A 23,547-nucleotide genomic window follows, 5' to 3' on the forward strand; every position below is an offset into this window, starting at 1 on the left:
AAGACTGCAGCAAAGAAGGAGAAAACATGGCAACATAACTAAGTTGGTAGAGCATTATGAGGTTGCTTCTGAAAATAATACTGCTGTAATGAAGCCAAAGTGGAGGAAAATATTCATATGGAAACAGCCCTTGTTTACTTAGTAGCGCTTATATATCAACTAAACAATGTACATTCACAACATGTAGAGAATAGACTGCAGAATTTGTGCCAAAATCAGAATATTGCATAGAGGGGCTTTATTTTAAAAAGAGAAAGAAGGAAACGCAACACAGACTTATTCCGGAGTTCAAATATAATTATTACAAAGACCACATGGAAAAATATTCCTTATTACTGACTCCTTACCTGATTCCTGCAATGTACTGGCAGGTAGCTATCAAGAAGTGGAGGAAGTGTACTCTTCTTGTACAGCTGAAAGCAGGCTGCCATATCACATTACGGTTTCGCTAGTAAGGTGTTGTGAAATAAAAGGAAAACAAACTTATATATTGCAAAAAGAACAATATTACCACATCTTATCACATTAGAACCGCAGAACTTTTAAATCACCATCATCAAGCATATAAATATGATTTCTCTACTAAACTGACATTTTATTCACCTGAGTGACTCAGTCCTCAAAGTGCAACACCAGCACAAGGTGAGGGTCTGGGGTTTAAAAGCAAACAGGGTGCTGCCTGAGGGTTGCAGTCCTGGATTTTCCTAGGCAATTACTCATTGGTTAGTAAGTAAGTCAACGCCCTTTATAAAATTACATTTTCCTTAAAGTAAATATTGATCTTTCTTTTAGATTATTCTTCTCTGAGCAGAATTAGACAAAAGACACTCCTTGTTCCAATAAATTTATTCAATAAACTAACCTCTATATCAAGGTAAGCACATTCTGTGCCACAAATTATTTACATTATTAATGCCTACTACCACTACTATTAATTAGGGATTTTAAAACATAAAATAGTTTATGTATTTCCCATTTTTCTTTTTCTTCAGACTTACTGGAAATACTCACATTTGTCTTCCTGTCAAATGTTTCTGAATCCTACATGTTACCTGAAAACTTAGGATATAGAGTGTGATTTATCCCCATTGTACATTAAAATACAACTTTCTTGCTGTCCATATGCTAGCCAATTCCATCAGCGCAGTGGCTAAACTGCTTGCTTTTGATGTAGAAGACACAGGTTACAAAGCAACTCCCTACATGCTAAAGGGCATGCTGCAATGTATCAAAAGGTGTGTTTTTTTTTAATGGAGTCCTCCTCCACTTCTTCCAAAACATCAGAGATTATTATGAAGATGAGACATTGTATGGAAAGGATGTGTTCTAGAAATAGGTATCTGGAGAAATTTGACAATTAAATAATGTACCTATAGCAGACAAAAAATTCATTTTCAGCAAATCTATCTGTAATATACCTTAACATAACCCACAGTGTTATTCTAGTTTTCTTAGCAGCAGGACAGAGATATAAAGCATGCCTACATTTGCAAGGAGGTGTGGCAGAGACCCCCTTCTCTTGCTAACGTATTGGAGCATGCTTATGGTATGTAGCAAAACCTAGGCAGTTCAGCTTGGCTCTGGAAAAGAGCAACAGCACCAGAAGAGTGGAAAAACCTAGGCAGAGTTTGTTATCTCAAAGGCCTGCTCTTAATAACTGCAGCATTTGAGACCTCAAGAAAGAAGACTTTGCAATTTTCCAAGTATCCCCAGGACAACTGCAGTTCAAGTTCCTCTGATTTTTTTTGTGTACCACCTGGGTTTACAATGTTAGATGCTAGTGGTTTATGTACAAGATATAACTTTACTACTTTGTGCATGCTTACATGAGCTGAAAAGATAGGATCCTAAGATATACAGAGCCTTCTTTTCTCACCGTCCAAAGTCTAGGTAGGCTGAATGCACCCCCAACAGAGAACCCTCACCGATGATAACACACTGATAGGAAACTATCTGGGGGACTGGGGGGGGAGGTATTTTTCAAGAAAACACCAAATTTGCAGGGAAGACACACGCACACCCAAGTTTCAGGAAGATTTGACCTCAGCGTCAATTCTATGACCCTCTGAACAACAAGGTGCTCCCAGCCACTCTCCATCATTTTCTATGGGGTAAACATTTCCAAGGCTTTCCAGGCAAAGGAACCTTAAGAAAAGGGGCAATCCCTGACCAAAAGCCAGTCCCCAATACAAGTCCCAATGCAAGCTAAACCAACAAAGCCCACCAGAGCCAAACTGAAGCAAGGGTATCCCAACAGAAACAAACACAGCTACAGCCTCTTAAAACTGGCTGGCTACTCCTGCAGACTCATTTCCTTCTGTTTCCAAGATTTGCTGGAAGTGGACAGTTTAACATTGGTTCTGTTGGGCTTCCAACATTGTCCTTGCTTTATTTTGGTTCTGCTGAGATTCTCTTTTTTGACATTGGTTCTGCTGGAAGGGATTCTCTGGTTTGACATTGATCCTCTTGCCTCAGTTTGGTTCTGATGGGCTTTGTTGGTTAAGCTTGCAGTAGGACTTGCATTGGAGACTGGTTTTTGGACAGCGGTTGCCTTTGCTTAAGGCTTCTTTGACTGAAATGTTCCCCATAGGAACAATGGAGAGTGTCATGGGGCATCTTGTTCAGGGGCCCATAGAACTGGATCTTGGGATCATAGGTGTAAACTATGGGGGCTCAAGCCCCCCCTGATTTGGCCAGGGGGCTGAAACCGCCCCCAGGCAACCAGTTACAAACTCACATGAGGGACTCAGCTACAATAGCAGCTGAAACACAGAACAGCCCACCCAGTTTTATCATATTACAATTTCCATGATTCTTTGGTGCTTTGTTCCTGTTTGCTAGTATGTATTTGTGTGCTTATTATGAATTTATAAAAAAGGAGTTGCAGGGTATATAAATAACTTGCAAATAAATGTTACAGAAAAATTAAGAGGCTCTGGAGGAAGATATATAACTCTGAAAATCAGGCTTCTGGAAGGCAAGGCTTACTCACTCACAACAATATATGCCCCAAACAATGCAAGAGAAAAATTTTATGGAAATGTTTTCTGATCCATTTTAGATTTTCAAGGAGAGATATGAATGGGGTAATGGATCCCAAAAAGGTAGGTGAAAAAAACAAAGACAAACTTTAATTATATGGAAATGCTCCAAATGGAAGATGCTTGGAAGATCAAAAATCTGAATACTAGAGACTATACTTTCTTTTCTAACAGACAGTAAACATACTCAAGGATTGATTTGTGCTGGATATCAAAAACCTTAGTTATTAATCTAGAGAGTGCAAAGATACAACCAAAAACCTTTGCAGATCACAATGAGTTAGTAGTAACTTCAGAACAAAACAGAGGCAGAAGGGGAAGATGGAGATTAAATAATGATCTTTTATTACAAGAAGACATAGTAAAAATGGTTGCTATTATATAATTTTTACCATTTACAATATAATTGTTTATTATGTTACATGTTTACTCTTTCTTTTCTTTTTTCTTTTGATGTAATTATAATTGTGGTATCATTTTTATTTTATTTTTTTCTGTTCTGTTTATATTTATAAAATTTTTATTAAAGAAGAATTGATACACTGCCTTAAAAGATCTGTGGCTATGGCTCACACAAAGTAGCTTAGTCCTTAATAGGGATGTGCGTTTCGGCATTCAGAATGCCGAAAGAATGCCGAAACAAAAGTGTTTCGGCTTCTTTCAGGGAATGCCGAAACGTTTCGGGGAATCCCGAAACGTTTCGGGTAGCCGAAAGAAAAAAGCCGAAACGTTTCGGGATTCTTTCGTCTTTCATTCGGCTTTTCAATGGGAAAATGCCTCCGTCTTCCCGGACGTCTGGGGGAGGCATCTTCCCACCGAATAAGCCCAAAATTGGTGGGGACCTTCCTCTAACCCTTCTCTAACAACCACCCAAGTTTCAGACAGATTGGACTTTGGGGGGCCATGTTATGGCCCCCCAAAGCAGGTCCCCCCATCCTCCCATAAAGGAGCATCTTCTTCATTATTTCCTATGGGGAAAAAATGAAGAAGCAGGCTTCCTTTGCCAGGGGTGGCATTTTGCATGCAAAATGCCCCCTTACCCTCAGGGGCCCTTCTCCCACCCCTCCTCCCACCCCCCACCAAGGCTCAGCCTGCTCCCACTTGGGGGGGCCATTTCATGGCCTCCCCAAGTAGGTGCTCTAATCTCTACCACTGACAGCTGGGGGAGGCTTGTGTTGCCAAGGGTGGCATTTTGCATGCAAAATGCCCCCCAACCCTCTGGGGCCCTTCTCCCACCCCTCCTCCCACCCCCCACCAAGGCTCAGCCTGCTCCCACTTGGGGGGGCCATTTCATGGCCTCCCCAAGTAGGTCCTCTCAGCCCCTAAATTCCACCCCTTACAGCTCCACACAAACCCAATTCCCCCCAGCTGCCACACACAGACCCAAATCCCCACATTAGCCCCTCACAGACCCAAATCCACCCCCACCTGCCCCACACCCATAACCCCAGGAACAGGCTGGCAAAGGCCAGCCCTCTCCCTTTGTTCCCTATGCTGGGAACTTCTAAACTCTCTTTCCCTGGGCAATTCTGCACAGCCCAGGGGTGCCACAATGGTGGGCACACTTCTGAGTGCCAGCTGGTCCCTGTGAAAGAGCACCTGAACCACAGACACCCTCCCTCAAATTCCCCCACCACCTACAGAGATGGCTGGCCAGCCAGCCCCATTGTTCCCTATGATGGGAACCAACTGCACAACAAAGAATAAAACAAGAACAACACAAAATAAAGTGTTTTAAAAATTATTTTCTCCCTTCCAAAGTACAAGTAGGCAAAGCATTATGACACATAACACCAGCAGTCCCCCACACAGAAAAATAACACAACTCACTTAACATCAGAGAATCACAAAGCACGATTCCTGTCAAAAACACTTTATTTCTTGAACAGCTTTAGGCTACACAGCAGGGGGGGAACACCAAAGGGCATGGCAGCAGTATCTTACACAAAAATAACACAACTCACTTAACATCAGAGAATCACAAAAACACAATTCCTGGCAAAAACACTTTATTTCTTGAACAGCTTTAGGCTACACAGCAGGGGGGGAACACCAAAGGGCATGGAAGCAGTATCTTACACAAAAATAACACAACTCACTTAACATCAGAGAATCACAAAAACACAATTCCTGGCAAAAACACTTTATTTCTTGAACAGCTTTAGGTTACACAGTAGGAGGGCACAAAAGGGCATGATAGCAATGTACTACAAAAAATAATACAACCCACTTCACCGTTTTTGACAGCAATTGTGTTTGTGTGATTCTCTGATGTGAAGTGAGTTGTGTTATTTTTGTGTAGTACACTGCTTTCCTGCTCTGTGGTGCCTTCCTACTGTGTAACCTAAAGCAGTTACAGAAATAAAGTGCTTTTGACAGCAATTTTTTGGGGTGATTCTTTAATGTGAAGTGAGTTGTGTTATTTTTGTGTAAGATACTGCTTCCATGCCCTTTGGTGTCCCCCCCCTGCTGTGTAGCCTAAAGCTGTTCAAGAAATAAAGTGTTTTTGACAGGAATTGTGCTTTTGTGATTCTCTGATGTTAAGTGAGTTGTGTTATTTTTGTGTAAGATACTGCTGCCAAGCCCTTTGGTGTTCCCCCCTGCTGTGTAACCTAAAGCTGTTCAAGAAATAAAGTGTTTTTGACAGGAATCGTGCTTTGTGATTCTCTGATGTTAAGTGAGTTGTGTTATTTTTCTGTGTGGGGGACTGCTGGTGTAATGTGTCATAATGCTTTGCCTACTTGTACTTTGGAAGGGAGAAAATAATTTTTTAAAAACTTTATTTTGTGTTGTTCTTGTTTTATTCTTTGTTGTGCAGTTGGTTCCCATCATAGGGAACAATGGGGCTGGCTGGCCAGCTATCTCTGTAGGTGGTGGGGGAATTTGAGGGAGGGTGTCTGTGGTTCAGGTGTTCTTTCACAGGGACCAGCTGGCACTCAGAAGTGTGCCCACCATTGTGGCACCCCTGGGCTGTGCAGAATTGCCCAGGGAAAGAGAGTTTAGAAGTTCCCAGCATAGGGAACAAAGGGAGAGGGCTGGCCTTTGCCAGCCTGTTCCTGGGGTTATGGGTGTGGGGCAGGTGGGGGTGGATTTGGGTCTGTGAGGGGCTAATGTGGGGATTTGGGTCTGTGTGCGGCAGCTGGGGGGGAATTGGGTTTGTGTGGGGCTGTAAGGGGTGGACTTTAGGGGCTGAGAGGACCTACTTGGGGAGGCCATGAAATGGCCCCCCCAAGTGGGAGCAGTCTGAGCCTTGGTGTGGGGTGGGAGGAAGGGTGGGAGAAGGGCCCCAGAGGGTTGGGGGGCATTTTGCATGCAAAATGCCACCCCTGGCAACACAAGCCTCCCCCAGCTGTCAGTGGTAGAGATTAGAGCACCTACTTGGGGAGGCCATGAAATGGCCCCCCCAAGTGGGAGCAGGCTGAGCCTTGGTGGGGGGTGGGAGGAGGGGTGGGAGAAGGGCCCCAGAGGGTTGGGGGGCATTTTGCATGCAAAATGCCACCCCTGGCAACACAAGCCTCCCCCAGCTGTCAGTGGTAGAGATTAGAGCACCTACTTGGGGAGGCCATGAAATGGCCCCCCCAAGTGGGAGCAGGCTGAGCCTTGGTGGGGGGTGGGAGGAGGGGTGGGAGAAGGGCCCCTGAGGGTAAGGGGGCATTTTGCATGCAAAATGCCACCCCTGGCAAAGGAAGCCTGCTTCTTCATTTTTTCCCCATAGGAAATAATGAAGAAGATGCTCCTTTATGGGAGGATGGGGGGACCTGCTTTGGGGGGCCATAACATGGCCCCCCAAAGTCCAATCTGTCTGAAACTTGGGTGGTTGTTAGAGAAGGGTTAGAGGAAGGTCCCCACCAATTTTGGGCTTATTCGGTGGGAAAATGCCTCCTCCAGGCGTCCTGGAAGACGGAGGCATTTTCCCATAGAAAAAAGCTGAAAGAATGCCGAAATAATGCCGAAAGAATCCCGAATCCCGAATCCCGAAAGAGATTCTTGTTTCGGCTTTCAGCTTTAACGATAGAGAATTTTCTTTCGGCTTTCTACTTTCGGCTATAGCCGAAAATTTTTGGCTTGCACACCCCTAGTCCTTAACCCTGATTAGCTCCACCCACTTTCAATGTAGCAACAGTCAGACTTCAAGGCCTCTGTTGGGCCCAACAGACTTGCCTGGCTCCAATATACATTTAGGAAATGTTAGGAGAGGACTTGACGCTGTCCCTTTCTTCAGGTTTCAGAGGGAAACAAACCAGAGAGTTAGAAAGATAGAAACGCAAGGGCATCTGTTTACTGTTTACTCCTTTACTGCCCTGAACTATCCTTTGATGTGGAGATTGCTAGTCTCAGGATTTCCTCCTCATAACATCCTTCTCTTCCTCTCTTTGTTGAACTTCTACCTTTTCTCTCCATCTTGCACCATTGATGCAGGACTTATCCTGCCATCCATGCCCATCCTTAGACTAGCTAGCTAGATAGGAATTTCTCTCTCCACTTTCCTATCTAAGTTTGGAGTTCCTATAATAAAGAATTCTTACTACTTTTCTAAACCTAAGGCAAGTGTAAGTTTGTTACTTTCTCTCTCACACACCAGCTACCATGATCCAATCACCCATCACGTTTTTTCTGCAATCTACGCTACACTGTTAAGAACCAGTTTTTGTTCCTTTTAATAGGGAAAAGGTGAATCTGTATTTTATTTTACTTTTCAGTTACGTTATTACATTGTATTTTGGAAATGGAACACTGGGGAAGGTAGGCTCTATGTTTTCTTGTTAAAATAATTTTGTTTGCTTTCTTGCTTCCACTGTTGTTTTTGCTGAGTGCAGGATGGGTCTATATATCCTTGATTGAGAACAGTTAGTTTTTTCATGGTAGTGTGTGTGGGGAAGGGCTGCTTCAGCCACTCCTAAGCTCCTCTTTCAATTTCCATTCCATTTTTAAATGGTGAGGTGGTATGAAGAAAAAGACAATTCCTAAAATGGCAGTCTGAGTGCTGTCTGTCTGAAGCAATGAGAAAGCCCATCTGCATGAACAAGACTGGGGGGGAGGATGCAGATCAGAGGCCTTTTTAAAATGTATTTATTGTAATTATAAGGAAATACAAGAACAGTCAACGTCATGTATAAGGAAACAGAGAAACCAAATAGTTAACATTTGTCTAGGCAATCTAAATGGTTGCAAATACAAAAATATGACTCCGTCGTCATAGAGATTTATACAGTTTGAATAAAGACACTCTTACAAACTAAGTAGAACATCAAAACAATCTTTAGGTTTAACAATTTGTTTAGTATAGTTATCTGTCGACAGAAATTCCAGAACTGGAAACCAAAATTCAATAAAATGTGATTTGTAATCTGGGTTTTCACGTTGTTTGGTGTAGTCAGTCAACTTGGCTAAAATAAAGAGATCCCAGACCTTCAGCAACCAGTTGGAAATGGTTGGGCAGTTTTCACTCTTCCAGGCTGCCACGAGAACGGATTTACCCGCTGCCAACAATTGAGCTATTAAAGCTTTTCTTTCTTTTGGGATGGGGATATCATGCCAATCATTTAGTAGTATCACCTCCGGCTGGAGAGGTAACTGATACGTGGTCATTTTCTCTATATATTTAAGTACATTACTCCAAAACTGCTTGATATAGACACAATCCCACCAACAATGCATATACGTCCCTCTACTCCCACATCCCTTCCAACATAAAGGGGAGATCGAATGGGACATGTGCTACAACCTAGATGGTGTCAAGTACCATCTCATCAACAGCTTTACAGCTTGTAGCTTAATACTTATTATATTGGTGGTGAATATGTAATTGCCCCACAGTTGTTGCCACTTATCCTCTGTTACCACAATATTGCAGTCCTTATTCCACACCTTTTGATATGGCAATTTTTTATATCCAAAAATTGACGATAACATTTTATAAAGAGAGTATATAAGACCCTTTGCACCAGAGGCGCCCTTTTTTGTTAGTAATTCAAAATCAGTTAGGGGTTCTGCCAAAGCTTTGCGGATAGCCTCAGTATCAAGTAACTGTTTTACTTGTAGATACTCATACCAGGGCAGTTTGTCTTTTATCTTGCCCTCTAAATCAGATTTCCCCATTAAGAGTTTATTTTTGGTTACATCAATAAACCTGTTTAACCATCCTTTCCTCCATGCTTTAAAGGTATTTTGGTGTTCTGCAGGCTGAAACCAGTTTTGGCCAGTAAATGTTGCTACCAAGGAAACTGTACGTGTCAGCCCTAACTTTGTTCTATCCCAGTTCTGCAACATGGCCTTCAAGAACAGGTTATCATTAGGATGCACTCCCCTGGTGGGAAGGGGAATTCCAAAAGACTTCCAAACATGTTTTGGGGTAGGTATACACTTGCATTACCTCTTTCCAATCCTTTTGATTTTGTTGGTCTAACATTATTAGAATGTTATTTAGGTGGGTCGCTTTGTAATATTTTCGCAAATCTGGCAAAGCCAACCCCCCTTGCTCAGGCAATTTTGTCAGTATCACCTTGTTAAATCTTGCTTTTTTGTTGGCCCAGACAAAGGTTGTCAGTTTTTTTTGCCAATGTATTAAATGTTTTACAGGTATATGGATTGGCAAAGCTCTAAACTAAAATAAAAATTTAGGAAGTATAAATGTTTTGATTATATTAACCCTTTCCAAGAGAGAAAAGTTTTTGTCATTCCACTGTTTGAAATGTTGTGACAAAGAGCGTTCTAAATTTAGATGATTATACTTCATGATTTCATTTAAGTTTAGGGGAACGTGCACTCCCAGATATTTCCAAGTGTTCTGGATCCATTTGTAGGGAAAGTGGGTTTTTAGTAATTTGGTTGTGCTGTCTGTAACTCTGATTGGGTATATTTCACTTTTCGCTAGGTTAACTGATAAACCAGATATTTGGCCGAATTTAGTGAGGGTTGATGTCCGGTTGTCTAAAGAGGTTACTGGATTTGTTAAATATATGACCACATCATCAGCAAAAATACTAGTTTTGTAAATTGAGTCACCTATTTGTACACCACTAATAAGTTGATCTCTTCTGATTTCTTGAGCCAAAGGCTCAATTGCTAGTGCGAATAGCAGGGGTGAAAGGGGACATCCCTGTCTTGTGCCCCGTGTCATTAAAATATCATTAGACCTGTGACCATTAATTTTCAGCTGCGCCTGTGGGTTAGTATATATTGTACGTATCACCCTTAGGAATCATTCTCCAAATCCCATTTTGTCAAAAAGTGCGGATAGATATGTTGGCTCCAAGCTATCAAAAGTTTTTTCAATATCAAGAGCCAAGATAATTGCCTCTTTGTCTAAAGATTTCCCAAAATTTATAATGTTTAGGGTTTTATAAATATTATCGACCATTTGTCTTTTAGGCATGAAGCCCGTCTGGTCTGTGTGTATATAGGAGGTTATAAAGGTTTTCAACCTATTTGTTAACACTGCAGTAAAAAATTTGGCATCTTGATTTAGAAGTGCAATTGGCCTGTAAGAGGCAGGGTTTGTAGGATCTTTGTCTTGTTTAGGGAGAATGACAATGTCAGAGGAAGCCCAGGATTGGGGAAGCCTATCTTCAGTTAGTATAAAGTTGCACGTTTTTGCTAGCTGAGGTGCTAGATCTATTTTTTGTAGAATTCAGCCGGTAGACCATCCCTCCCCGGAGTCTTAATAGGTTTCAGATCTTTAATCACCTTTTGGATTTCCAATTCACTTATCGGTTTTTCCATTAACTCCCTATGCGAATTTGTGATTTTAGTGATGTCTGTTTTTGCCAAATATTTGTTAATTTCTTGCATTTTGGGATTGTTTGTGGTACAGAGTTTCTTGTAGAAGTTTTCAAATACCCAGAGAATCCCGTGAGGTAGAAAGGATTTTGCCATTGGGGTCTCTTACTGAGTGTATAAATTTAGTCGCCTTTTTTTTATTAACCTTCCAAGTTAGTAATTTAATGGACTTCAGGGAAGTAGTCCAGTATCTCTGCTTAATGTACAAAATGTTTCTTTGTATTTTTGCAACTTCTAGTGCTTCTAATTTCTTCCTCTCTACTGTAAGTTGGTTGAGTATTTTTTGCAGCCCGACTGTTTGTGTTGTTGCTCTAGATCTGTTATATTTTGCAACAGCTCAGTTCTTAATTTTTCTTTTCTCTTTTTATAGGCTGATCCTAGGGAGATGAAGGAACCTCTGATAACTGCCTTCAAGGCATCCCAAATGAAATCTGGAGTGACCCCACAATTTTCATTTGCTTGGAGATAGTGCTGGAGATCCTTCCTTATGACCTCTTGTATATTTCTGTCTAATAAAAGATTTTTATTTAAACTCCAGCCTGTGCATGGTTTATCTGAGTTTGTAAAAGCAGTATCTCCTTCTATCCAGGAGTGATCTGACCAGATTCGAGGGCCAATGAGAGTGGAGGATATATTCTCTATCAGATCTCTAGATGTCAATAGATAATCAATCCTAGTGAAGGAGTTGTGTCTTGGGGAAAAGAAGTAGTCACTCTCCCCTGGGTGAAGATGTCGCCAAGCATCAACAAGGCTAAATTGATCTAAGATGCTTGCCAATTCAGTGTTTAATTTAGGCCTCTTGCACTTCTTTACTTTTAATTTAGAGACTGAATGATCCAAATCATAGCTTATTATCATATTAAGATCCGCTCCTACAATTATTTTTCCCTCTTGGAATGTTTGTAGTTTACTTAAAATTTCTTGTATGTATCTGACCTGGTCATAATTTGGGGCATATATAGATGCTAATGTCACGGTCTCTGTATCCAGTTTACCTTTCAGAAATATATATCTTCCTAGTGGGTCTTGCTCCACGGCTGAACATACAAATCTAGTATTACTAGAGATTAAAATAGCCACCCCCAAGACTTAGAGGATCCAGAAGCTTGGAATTGGAGTGGCCACCATTTGGATTTGAAGACAGGTGCATCTTGTGATTTTAAGTGGGTTTCCTGGAGAAATAAAATATCAGGACGATGTTTTAAAATAGATGTCATAACCCTTTTGTTTTTTATTCTATTATTTAACCCTCTGCAGTTATACGTCATTACCTTAATTGCCATTCCATGGGTGTTGTATCAATTTAACAGTGTACCTCAACAACCAATAGGATATGATCTCCGTTCTAGTATGACCGTTACCTTTCCAGTTTTCCTTATTGCATTTAGATGATTTGCCTTGTCTAGTCCCAACATCAGCTTTGGTTTGTCTGTTCCACTTACCAAACTTGTTATATATTGCATAAACAAATACAACCAACAATGAATCTAAGCTAACCCAACACCCCCTCCCCCCCAAACTTCCCAAGAACCCTTTCCAAAATTTCCTCCCCCTACCTCTCCCCCCCCAGCCCAACACTAGGAGTAGTGTTGGAGAAAGAGAGGAAAGACAGCGAGAGGAGAACATAGAATAATAACAACAACATAACTGTTTCCACCTGAGTCATTGACCATAGGCCAATAACATGGAGTTGGTGAGACTCCATCTCTGGGGAAACTCAAACTTAAGGGGCTGCAAATAACCAGAGGTCCCTCAGCCCCCCCCCCGTTGATATTTTAAAGATGTATCACTTCCGCTTTCCACGATGAGGCATATGTCTGCTGGCTTAGGCAGGCTGTTTCACAGGGATTCTGCTCCAGTTTCCCAGCGTTGTCTGCTTCATATTCCGTTCCTTGAGCAGAGAAGTTTGCATCTTGTCTTAGATCCAGAGGAGTTAGCCGTGTTAATCTGTAGTAGCAAAATCAAAAAGAGTCCAGTAGCACCTTTAAGACTAACCAATTTTATTATAGCATAAGCTTTCGAGAATCAAGTTCTCTTCATCAGATGCCTGATCAAAACTGGGCAGATACAGAAGAGGAGGGGGAAAGAGAGAGAAAAGGGAGGGGTCATAAATCACAAGAAGGCAGAATGCAATTAGCATAGAGGCAATCAAAACATTCCTTTGCTTGGAAATGTAAACATCTCCTTTTGGTGTGCAGTCAGTTTGTAGCAGTGAAGGTGTCCAATTCCTATGTAGTATAAGCCTTCGGTAACCACAGCTCTCCCTGCCAGTTGCATCTGACAAAGAGAACTGTGGTCCCCGAAAGCTCACACCAGGCGTCACTGGGCTCCCCCAGATCACGCCTCTGTAAAGAGAATCTGTTACCTGTGGTAATGTGATAACCATTCATAGTCTCTATTCAGTCCCCGCTTGACAGAGTCAAATTTGCATATGAATTCCAATTCAGCAGCCTCCCGTTGGATTTTGTTTTTGAAAGGTTTCTGTTGAACCACAGCGACCTTTAAGTCTTTGGTGGAATGTCCTGGTAGATTGAAGTGTTCTCCCACTGGTTTTTGGACGTTTCCATTTCTAATGTCAGATTTGTGTCCATTTATTCTTTTGCGTAGAGGTTGGCTGGTTTGTCCAATGTACAGAGCAGAAGGACATTGTTGGCACATGAGGGCATATATCAGATTGGAGGATGAGCAGCTGTAAGAGCCAGAGACAGTGTAGTTGATGCCATTGGGTCCTGTAATTGTATTCCCTGGGTAGATATAGGGGCAGAGCTGGCATCTGGGTCTGTTGCAGGGCCTGGTCCTTGTGCTGGTGACTCTGCTGGCCGATTCATGATTGTAAGTGAGAAGTCGTTTAAGATTGGGGGGCTGTCTGTAGGCAAGGAAAGGTCTTCCACCCAGGGCTTCTGAGAGAGAGGCATCATTTTCCAGGATGGGTTGTAGCTCACTGATGATACGTTGGATGGGTTTGAGCTGGGAGCTATAGGTGACAACCAGTGGTGTTCTGTTGTTAGTTCCTTTAGGTTTTTCCTGGAGCAGACTGTTTCTGGGTACTAGTCTGGCCCTATTGATTTGTTTCTTCACTTCATTTGGTGGATACTGTAGTCCCAAAAATGCTTGTTGTAAATCTCTTAAGTGTGAGTCTCGGTCGAGAGTATTGGAGCAGATACGGTTGTAACGTAAGGCTTGGCTGTAGACAATAGACCGAGTGGTATGTTTAGGGTGGAAGCTGGAGGCATGTAGATATGAGTATCGGTCTGTTGGTTTCCGGTATAAGGTGGTATTTATTCGTCCATTATGTAGTTGTACAGTGGTGTCCAGGAAGTGTACCTGTTGTGTAGAGTGGTCCAGGCTTAGGTTGATAGTAGGGTGAAAGTTATTGAAGTCCTGATGAAATCTCTCAAGGGCTTCCTTCCCATTGTCTTGTGGGTTAAGATTTAAATCACACAGGAGTTGCTGACCACTGGCAAGGTCAACCGCTTGAAATGTTTTCCCTTGTAGCCGCACCAGTAGCTTGTTTGACAGGGTCCATTGATATCTTATATTCGCCTCCTGCAGCTGTCTGGCAATTGGTCTGAGTATTTTCCGTGTTTCAAGGGTCTCCCTAGATAGATCTTGGAATATCAGTATCTGTCTGTCTTGATAGGGAAAGTATCCTTTTTTCCTGGCTTCTTGCAATATCTTCATTTTAGTTCTGTAGCTGAGAAAATTCACAATTATGTCCCTTCTTGATGTTCTCCGAGGATTATTGGGTCTACCAACCCTGTAAGCTTTTTCAATTGAAGGAAAAACTCCATCTTCAAGCTTAATTACATCAGCTATCCATCTGGCTATAAAAGTTGGTAGCTCGGTCATCCCTTCATCGTTCTCAGAAAATCCGCGCAATTTTAAATTATTTTCCCTCGTTCTGTCATCAATTTCCATTAATTTTGCCTTAGCCCAGCCACCTTCTGTTTATAGTGCTTGCACTGAGTTTTGCAAGGAGACTCCCAGCTCCAAAGCCTTGTCTGCTGTCTGAGCTACTTGATGAATTGTTTCTTTGAACTCAGCCATTTGGCTCTTCAGAATAGCCTCAATCCTAGAGGTAATTCTGTCCTCAAGGCAATTAATCTTTAGTTCGATTTCTTTATATAGTGCTCTTAATTCTTCATTTTGAATGGCATTTGTTGCGGCAGCCATTTTAAGAGACCGGGGGTTTTCCCGCGTTTTGGGCCTCAATCATTTCTGTCTGCAAGGCTTGGGATTTTGCCACTCCGTTTTTTACTGCTGCCGTTTTCCCTTTCCTCCCACCAGCTTTTCCTATTGTTTATTTACCCGTGCCTGTTCAGGAAGTGCTATTTTTAACACGGAGAGGGTTGGAGGCTACCGGAGCTCCGATTCAGGCGTCTGCCATTATCTCGCGTGGCGCCCCCCCCCCCCCGATCAGAGGCCTTTTTAAAATTTCCTTTTGCCCTGTGTGCAGCTCAGAGAGAACATTGGCAAGGAACGTGCACTCTGTACATGTTCATGTTCTTCATTTTGCTATTACCTAAAATGGTGTGGTACAGTTTTAAAGGGGCAACCAACTAGCTAATGTTTAGAAATGAAATTGGAAAAAAAATAGAGCAAATGTATTGCCATAGGATTTGAGGATTCTATTGCTAGATAGATATTTTATGTTTCTTTAAGCCTGTGATTTCCTATGTTTGCTGACGTGGCTGCTGAACCAGCTCCATTTTTAAGTTAATTAATGGCCCGAGCAAGCCTGTTTGTCATGTATGCCTGCCTGCATACCTGCCATTAATGTGTTCTGCATTTTGTACTGATCATCTGAGAGTGTGTAAACTGTTAACATGAAATGTACTGAGCCAGTGGGGGTTGTCTGTTATCTGTTGAAGGTATTTATTTTCATTTCTGCAGTAAGTGTCCTTGGATGCAAAATGCAGGCAGTGAGCAATGTATCTTTTCTCAGAGACTGAGATGATTTCATTCTGTACTATGTCTAGCTTAAACTAATCAGTTCCCATGCAACTCTTTGAGGTTTTCGCACCAGAATGTTAACAGACCCAAAGGGTGGGAAGTTTCCCTATAATTAACGCTGTCTTTTTTTGAATAGTCACTTCTGCCAATGCATTTGTATAGATCACTTTAGCAGCACACATGTATGCTGGCTATATCTCCACAATCACAAATCTGTTCCACTTAATTGACTTCACATCCTGCTTGTTTGGTGTAGTGGTTAAGAGTGCAGGACTCTAATCTGGAGAACAGGGTTTGATTCCCCACTCCTCCACCTGAAGCCAGCTGGGTGACCTTGGCTCAGTCACAGCTTCTAGTTCTCTCAACCCTACCCACCTCACAGGGTGTTTTGTTATGGGGATAATAATGACATACTTTGTAAACCGCTTTGAGTGGGTGTTAAGTCATCCTGAAGGGCAGTATATAAATCAAATGTTATTAGTATTATATTATTATTATTTTGGGCATTCTAGAGGCATCTTGCAGACCACTGTTGCAAAGGGGATGCTGGGACAGAGGAGTCTTTCATCTGCTCCTGGTGGGCTCTTCTTACACTATGTTATTCATCCTGTTACCAGGCTTTTAATTCCCTCACCACCATCTACAATAACTAGCGATTTAACCATGCTAAACTGCAGGCTGCCCCTCATCAACACTATCCAATACGTTGGCCCCATTAATCTCGGAACTGTTCCCCGCCCCCCTCCATTTCAAATAACAATCCTTAGCCGTTCGATCTGTTTACTTTACAGGGAATGAGTCCCATAGCATTAAGCACACAGAGAAATGTGGCGGCACTAAAGACTAACATAGTTTTATTCTAGCATATGCTTTCCTGGAGGAAAGCCCACTTTGTCACATCTGATTTGCCACAAAACCTTACAAAAATAATCTGTTAGGAATCTTGTGTGCTACCATTATTGGTGCTTCAACAGACGAATACAGCTGGAATTATTACCATTCGATTCAGCGTGCCTTACTTCCTGGGAAAATATGCTTGCGATAGCACGGCAAGACTTTTTTTTAAACAATTCAGAACTTTAAGATCCCACTTTGGCAAGATCTGATCTCTCACGAGAAAGGGCTGCTTTCCAAAGAGAAGAGCGACGCTTGTTCTCTTTGCCAGGCAAAGACCGCCAGCGCGAGCCGTTCCCCCCGCCCCCCACCAGTGCCACTCCTTCCGCGCGGCTACTTGCGAGTTTTCCGTCCAGCCAGAGAGATTCGGTCCCGGACAGGATCAGCTTACCCACGGCAACGGGGCAAAAAGTGACGCAACAGACACGGGAAACTCTCCTAAGCTCGCCCCAGCAGGGCACGGTATGAGGCGCCTGGCTCTGCAGCCGTAGCTAAGCACCAGCAGTAGCTTCTTTTGCGCCGCCCTCCCCTGCTCGGGCCTCGCACTCAGCTGGCGCAGCTTTCTTCGGCGTGAGTTTTGTGCAGAAAGCCGCCGACTGTCTCGCACGCTTCCCACACCACGTGCAGCAAGCTCCATCCATCCTAAAAGAGGATGAACCGAGCGTCCTAAGTATATGTTTACAACGCCCTTCCACCAAGGAGCTCAGCCAGGGAAGCGTATATAGTTCTCCCTTCCTCCAGGGCGTAAGCCTGCTTTTGCTCTAAACTAAAGTCTTCTGTCTAAACCTCACAACCCTGTGCGCTAATGGAGAGACCATAACTGGATCGACGTCATCCAGCGAGCTGCATGCCAACTGGAGATTTTAAATAGACCCTCCCCAGTCCTAGCCCTGTAGTGTAACCCTTTTACATCAAATAGACGCTGTATGGAATCAGTGCACTCTTTGGCAGAGTTAGATCCTTTCAAACCCATTGACCTTGGGGGACTTAAGGCAGGGGTCCCTAATCTTTTTGAGCCTGTGGGTATAGCTGGAATTTTGAAGTAAGAGTGGTGGGTGCAACCACAAAATGGCTGCCACAGTTTACCTTTAGCCACACAGTGAAGATTCTGGTACTGTAGAAGCAGCTTCTGCCAAAGGGATGTATTTTAAAATCTGCAAAGCCGATCAAATCTCTAATCAAATCTCCATGCTTGGCAAAAGCCCCACCTGGCCCCACCCACTTTTTAAAACCAGTTTGCAGGTACAGTGGTGCCCATGGGCACCATGATGGGGACCTTTGACTTAGGGGGCAACTCAGGTTTTGCACTAAAGTCTTCAGTGGGGTTCATTTCTGCTTAAACTCATACACTAGTCCCAAAATTGTGGAAACCTTTTGGAAAAAATGTGTTTTTGAGGTTTGATGGCTCATAACACCACTTTTGGGGGGGAGTAATACCATAACATTATATATCGATGGAAAGATAATCAAGAATGTAAGACAATAACTTTTATGAAGGATTTTTTTTAGAACCATAGTTATAAAGAAGAAAATTGAAACACATAGAAAAAATGAGTTATACAACAATTCTCACCATGTCAGTTAATACTTAGTTGGGTGACCTTTTGCTTTAATTATGGCCTTACAACGCCTTCCCATGGAGTGTACCAAGTTTTTTAGCTCTGCAGCTGTTATAATGTGAAACCACGATTGAGTTATTGCTTCTATTGCAGTTTATTGCTGGGTTGCTTCTCACTAACCAGTTTTAGTTGGCACCATAGATTTTCAATGGGTTAGGGTTAGGGTTAGGGAATATTATCTTGAAACCACTTTTTGCACACAGCAGCAACATGACATGGAGCTGAATCTTGTTGAAATATAAATGCTTCATTATCTTGCCATTTATCACGCAAATTCTGCCCACACCTTTTGATGTCATACAACCCCATATCATAACACTAACTGGGTGTTTCACAGTAGGTGTAATTCAATCAGGATGCAAATCTTCTCCGATTCTTCTTCTCACGTATTTTATGCCATCACTACCAAACGGAGATTTTGGTCTCATCACTCCAAATAACACTGTCCCATTGTTCCACTGTCCAGTTAACATGGGTTTTAACCCAGTTTAATCTTTTCAACCTTTGTTTGAGAGATAACAATGTTTTTTTTCGTGGAATTCTAGCATTAAGACCAAATTCCTCCAGTCTGCGCTGAACAGTCCTTGCACTCAACTTCACATTGAATTGCGCCATTTCATTCTGTATACGCCCCGATGATTTTCTTCTGTCACCTAGGCTCAGTCTCTCGATTCTTCTATCATCCCTTGCTTGTGTGCACCTTTTCCTGCCTTTACCAGTCTGGTTTTGTAGTGACTGAGTTGCCTTATACCTCTTCAAAAATTTAGAAATGCCACCTTTGGTTAAGTTTCCACCAATTATTCTTCTAATTTCTTCCTAACTGTAGCCTTGTTCACTTAATAGTACTATTTTACATCGCTTTCAGGGTGACCAGTCAACTCTTTGTGCCATTTCTTTAATTTTATTATGTTTTACAAGCTCACTAAATGAAAGAACACAAAACAAACCATCCGACTTGATAGCAATCGCATAACACACTGACAAATGACCTCCTCTCAGCTCCAATACATGACATCAATAGCTGAATCCTACTGTGACCTGATTGGCTCATTGCCAAAACAAGATGACACCTGATTGGCTCTCTAAAGACTCATGCTCATTGGCTACATTCAAATGAAGGAAAGCTACTTCATATCAACCTAAGCAAGTTGTGCTTCCTTTTCCTGGTTATTTGGCTATAACATTTGACAGAATACAGATAATTGAACAAACTTTGTTGCATTACATTCTTGATTAAATTCTCTTTCCATTGATATGTAATTTTATGGTATTACCCCCAAAAAAGTGGTTATGAGCCATCAAACCTCAAAAATGCACATTTTCCAAAAGGTTTCCACAATTTTGGCCACTAGTGTATGAGCTCTGGCTGTGGTGACAGTAAGATACTACCAAGCATTTTACCATTGAATTTTACCTATTACATAAGCTCCTAATGGGAGTCTTGCCCACAATAATACAATGGTGGTAGTTTTCCTGTTTCCACACTAGCTGCAAATATTGTTTCTTGGAACTCAGTTCCAGCATAGGTAAGAATAGTTGCTTATTAAGTTCGGTTGAGGCAATTAACATTTAGAAGCAAAATTTGTTGACACTGCAGTTGTTGCTGTCTTTCTCTAGCAGCTAGAAGTGACTCCACTTCTAGCTGCTAGTAGCACCCAGCAAACTTGGAATTGTTTAACTGTGAGAGGACAAGCAGTTCCACTGACTTCTATAAGCCTTCTTATAACTAAGTATCTAAGTATTTACACTGGTATGCTCAAGTTCAATTTTTTCAAACTGTTGCAAACTCAGTGAGGAAGCACAAAAGTGACAGTAACTTCCGTTCATTACCTTTTATTCTGAATTACCTGATCTCTGATAATTATTTCAAAATTAATTCTCCAAACAGGTAACTCTTTATTTAGATACGCTATTGTCTTGTTTATTAAAAAGAATTTATATTACTGTACTGTAACCACATCTTAGAAAGCCTCTGTATCTGTGTAGTCAGAACTATGTGCTGTCCATTTAACAATTGGTACTCATGGGAATCGTAGTTCACTCTCCAGCATTAGGACAGCGGGACATTTGAGAAGTTTGTTGTAGAACTTCCTGTTAAGTTTAATTGTCCTCTTCTCCTCTTTGTTCTGTAATTTATTCCCTGAAGCAAGGATGAAAAAGCCATCATGAATTCATCGCTTGTCAACGAATAAATCTAGAACAATAAAGATGTGCCTAACTTCTGGTTGAACCATGTCTTTTTTACTGGCTCCAACTGTAAGGATCCCTTTAAAATCTGGGTTTAATGAGACAGTGCGTTGAAGCTACCTGGGAGTCAGCCCCTCCTTTCAGCTGCTCCCAGAATAATTACTATAAGGGCAGATTATCCTTGTATTTTAATGCATGCTTGCACAATCTCATGTTTATCCTCATAGTTTATTCTGCATTAACAAGAAATTATGTTATTAAAATGTCATTATTTCCTACATAAAAAAACAAGGTGACACTGCCTGTGGATTATCGGTTGATTAACATGGATACAAATAATGTAACATCTTCTCTGGATATGTGAATGCTGATCAAATTAATTTGTTATCTGATCTAAACAGTTTAAATGGAAGCAAATCCTACTGAATATGGAAATATTCACAAAAAATGGTTCTTGCCATTATATGGCATTACATCTATTGAACACTGGATTTATTGTGTCTAAGGAAAAGCACAGGGTATGAGGTCATATGAAACTACTATCTGTAATATTTGATCTGTGGTACGGCAGTTACCAAGTGATAAACATTCATTCTCCATAAATATGTATCTTGCTACAGCTGCACCATAAATCCTCCAGAATTCCTTTGCATCCTGTCAAGTCTGAGAACCTCTCTATTGCAAAGCAGCTGAGCCAACCTTATTACAATTTTATCTCATGTTCCATTGGGAGTCCACAGACAGCAGCCCCCTCTGCACTGGAGATATAATTCCTCTATTCCAGAAGTAAAGCCAAAAAGCAGGGAATTGGCTTGTCTGGTCCCTTTGGCACCTCTCGTGTTTCATCAGTGTGGTGCCATTCTTTTTAGTCTGCACTCCAAAATCATGTAAATAACACAAAGAGTATGCAACACCCCAAAGAGGAACAAGTTGATCATCAGCTCCATCTGGAGTTCCCTTCTTCCAGGATCATCAAGCTCCATCTGGTAAAGGACTGGGAATACCTGCCAAGGATTATACTTGTGAGGTAGATACAGAATTGTTAGGAATAGCAATACATTATTTGATCTGATATGAATGCAGAACATTGTTAAATATCTTTAATGCAATAAAGAAAAAACCCTTCTCCATTATGTTTCACACTTTTGGCCTTATAATTATCTTAATTTTGAACCTTCCTAGATTACTGGTGGAATCTATAATGCACTAATTTACTTCTGAGCCACGGGCCACTTCTACAATAGGCTCACAGCTCTCTGGCCACTTCTACTAAGAGGGATCATATGGACTGGTGGTCAATGCTAGAATGGGAACTGGGGAAAACCACAACAATCACTTCTCCACCCCACCATTCATAGATCCAGAGGAGTTAGCCATGTTAGTCTGTAGTTGCAAAATAGTAAAGAGTCCTGTAGCACCTCTAAGATTATGCTACAATAAACTTGGTTGTCTTAAAGGTGTTACAGGTCTCTCTACTATTTTGCACCCCACCACTGTTCATGCCAAGCATCATAAGTTCTAGCCAACAAGAAGAGTGTTGCATACTACTCAAATATGAAATAGTCCTTAGTCCCCCACAGTTATCATGTTGTTGTAGTTTGGATTGTATATTGCATTAAACACTATTCTGTTAATCTATTCATTCTATTTAAAATAAGAATAAATAAAAATTAGAATAATTCACACATGCACATGTAGTCAGAAGGTGAATCACACAAGTACACTATGGCACATTCAGGACTCCCCCTGTTTCAGAACACAGATTGTAGCCCTCACACAGGTAACCTTTGTGCACCAATGCCAGCCAATCCCCTCCCTATCTGTACCCATATGTGTTACAGTGTTACCCCATATAAAACTATGAAATAATTAACAAAAGCAGAGACATTTGTTGATCTTTCAGCTTCATCACAGGCAGTTACTATGCTGCCAACAGTACTTACGAAAGGCACATAATTTTTTTAACAAAACAACCAAGTAATTGGTATTACAAAGAAAGAGAAAAGAAACAGTTCTAAACTAGTCAGATCTTCAGTATTTTATCTTTACCTTTTATTGTGCCTCCTTGGGGTATTCATGTGTCCTGATCTCAATTACTCATATTAACTATATCATTCATATTAACTATATCACTATGACATATTAACTATATCATTCAGCTAGGTTGTTTTTATAGAAAAGATTTTTTGTCCATGTAATAAACACAATTGTATTACTTTGTCAAAAGCCCTAATTATTTCTCTGATTCCTTTAGCTGGGTGAAAAAAATGGACAAAAATCATCTATATTTAATAAGTGTGTCTAAAACCAATCGATTTCAATGGATGACGTATGTATTTAAATCTGATCTCACCTGATCAGTACAAGTTTAAGCATGTTTACTCAGAAGTTGAGTCTCCCTTTAGTGGTGCTTGCTGTCAAGTTGCAACCAACTTACAGCAATCCCTAACTTGGTTTTCAAGTAGTAGAAAAGAGCAAGAGCCCAGTAGCACCTATAAGACTAACAGTGCAATCCTAAGAAGAGTTACTCTAGTCTGATCCTATTGAAATCAATGGGCTTAAACTGGAGTAACTCTACTTAGGATTTCACTGTAACAAAATTTGTGGTCGGGTATGAGCTTTTGTGAGCCAGAGCTCACTTCTTCAGATACCGTATCTTGGCTACCTATCTTGGTTTTCAAAGCAAGAGATAAGCAGTGGTAGTTTGCCATTGCCTTTCCCTTGGTACTAGATCCAGGTAAAAATGCACTGCAGCTTAAAAAGCTTGTCATGTCCCAGTATTTCCAGTGGTACGTTGTTTATTTTCTACATCCTTTTAATGGCAATGGAACTGTAGAAAAAATAAGTCATATTATGCCAAGTCCTACCAAAAAAGCTTTAACTGTTTATTCATATGAATAGAAATATTACAAATTTCTGTGCTATTCCTTTATAATGTACCTTTAAAAATTCTTCAGTGCTGAACACTTTTTATAGTGTACATGGCATTTTTTGTCTTACAATCATATTTTATCATATACTACAAAGGCTCTTTCATAAACTTTGCTGTCTCTGGTCCAGGGAAGGCTGGGAAA

At 41.3% G+C, this 23,547-nt stretch overlaps 1 protein-coding gene across 2 annotated transcripts in view; it reads right to left on the bottom strand.

Annotated features, from left to right (window-relative positions):
• Window positions 1-17,123, bottom strand: part of LOC129343633 (uncharacterized) — a 101,011-nt gene extending 83,888 nt beyond the window's left edge. For both annotated transcript variants that reach the window (XM_054999968.1, XM_054999958.1), the window contains exons 1-2: window positions 17,059-17,123; window positions 348-448 (exon numbers count right to left, since the gene is read on the bottom strand). The gene's annotated coding sequence lies outside the window, so the exon portion shown is untranslated. The remainder of the gene's footprint in view (window positions 1-347; window positions 449-17,058) is intronic.
• Between the last annotated feature and the right edge of the window lie 6,424 nt (window positions 17,124-23,547).

Source organism: Eublepharis macularius, chromosome 1, assembly GCF_028583425.1.
Source record: "Eublepharis macularius isolate TG4126 chromosome 1, MPM_Emac_v1.0, whole genome shotgun sequence".
NCBI lineage: Eukaryota > Metazoa > Chordata > Lepidosauria > Squamata > Eublepharidae > Eublepharis > Eublepharis macularius.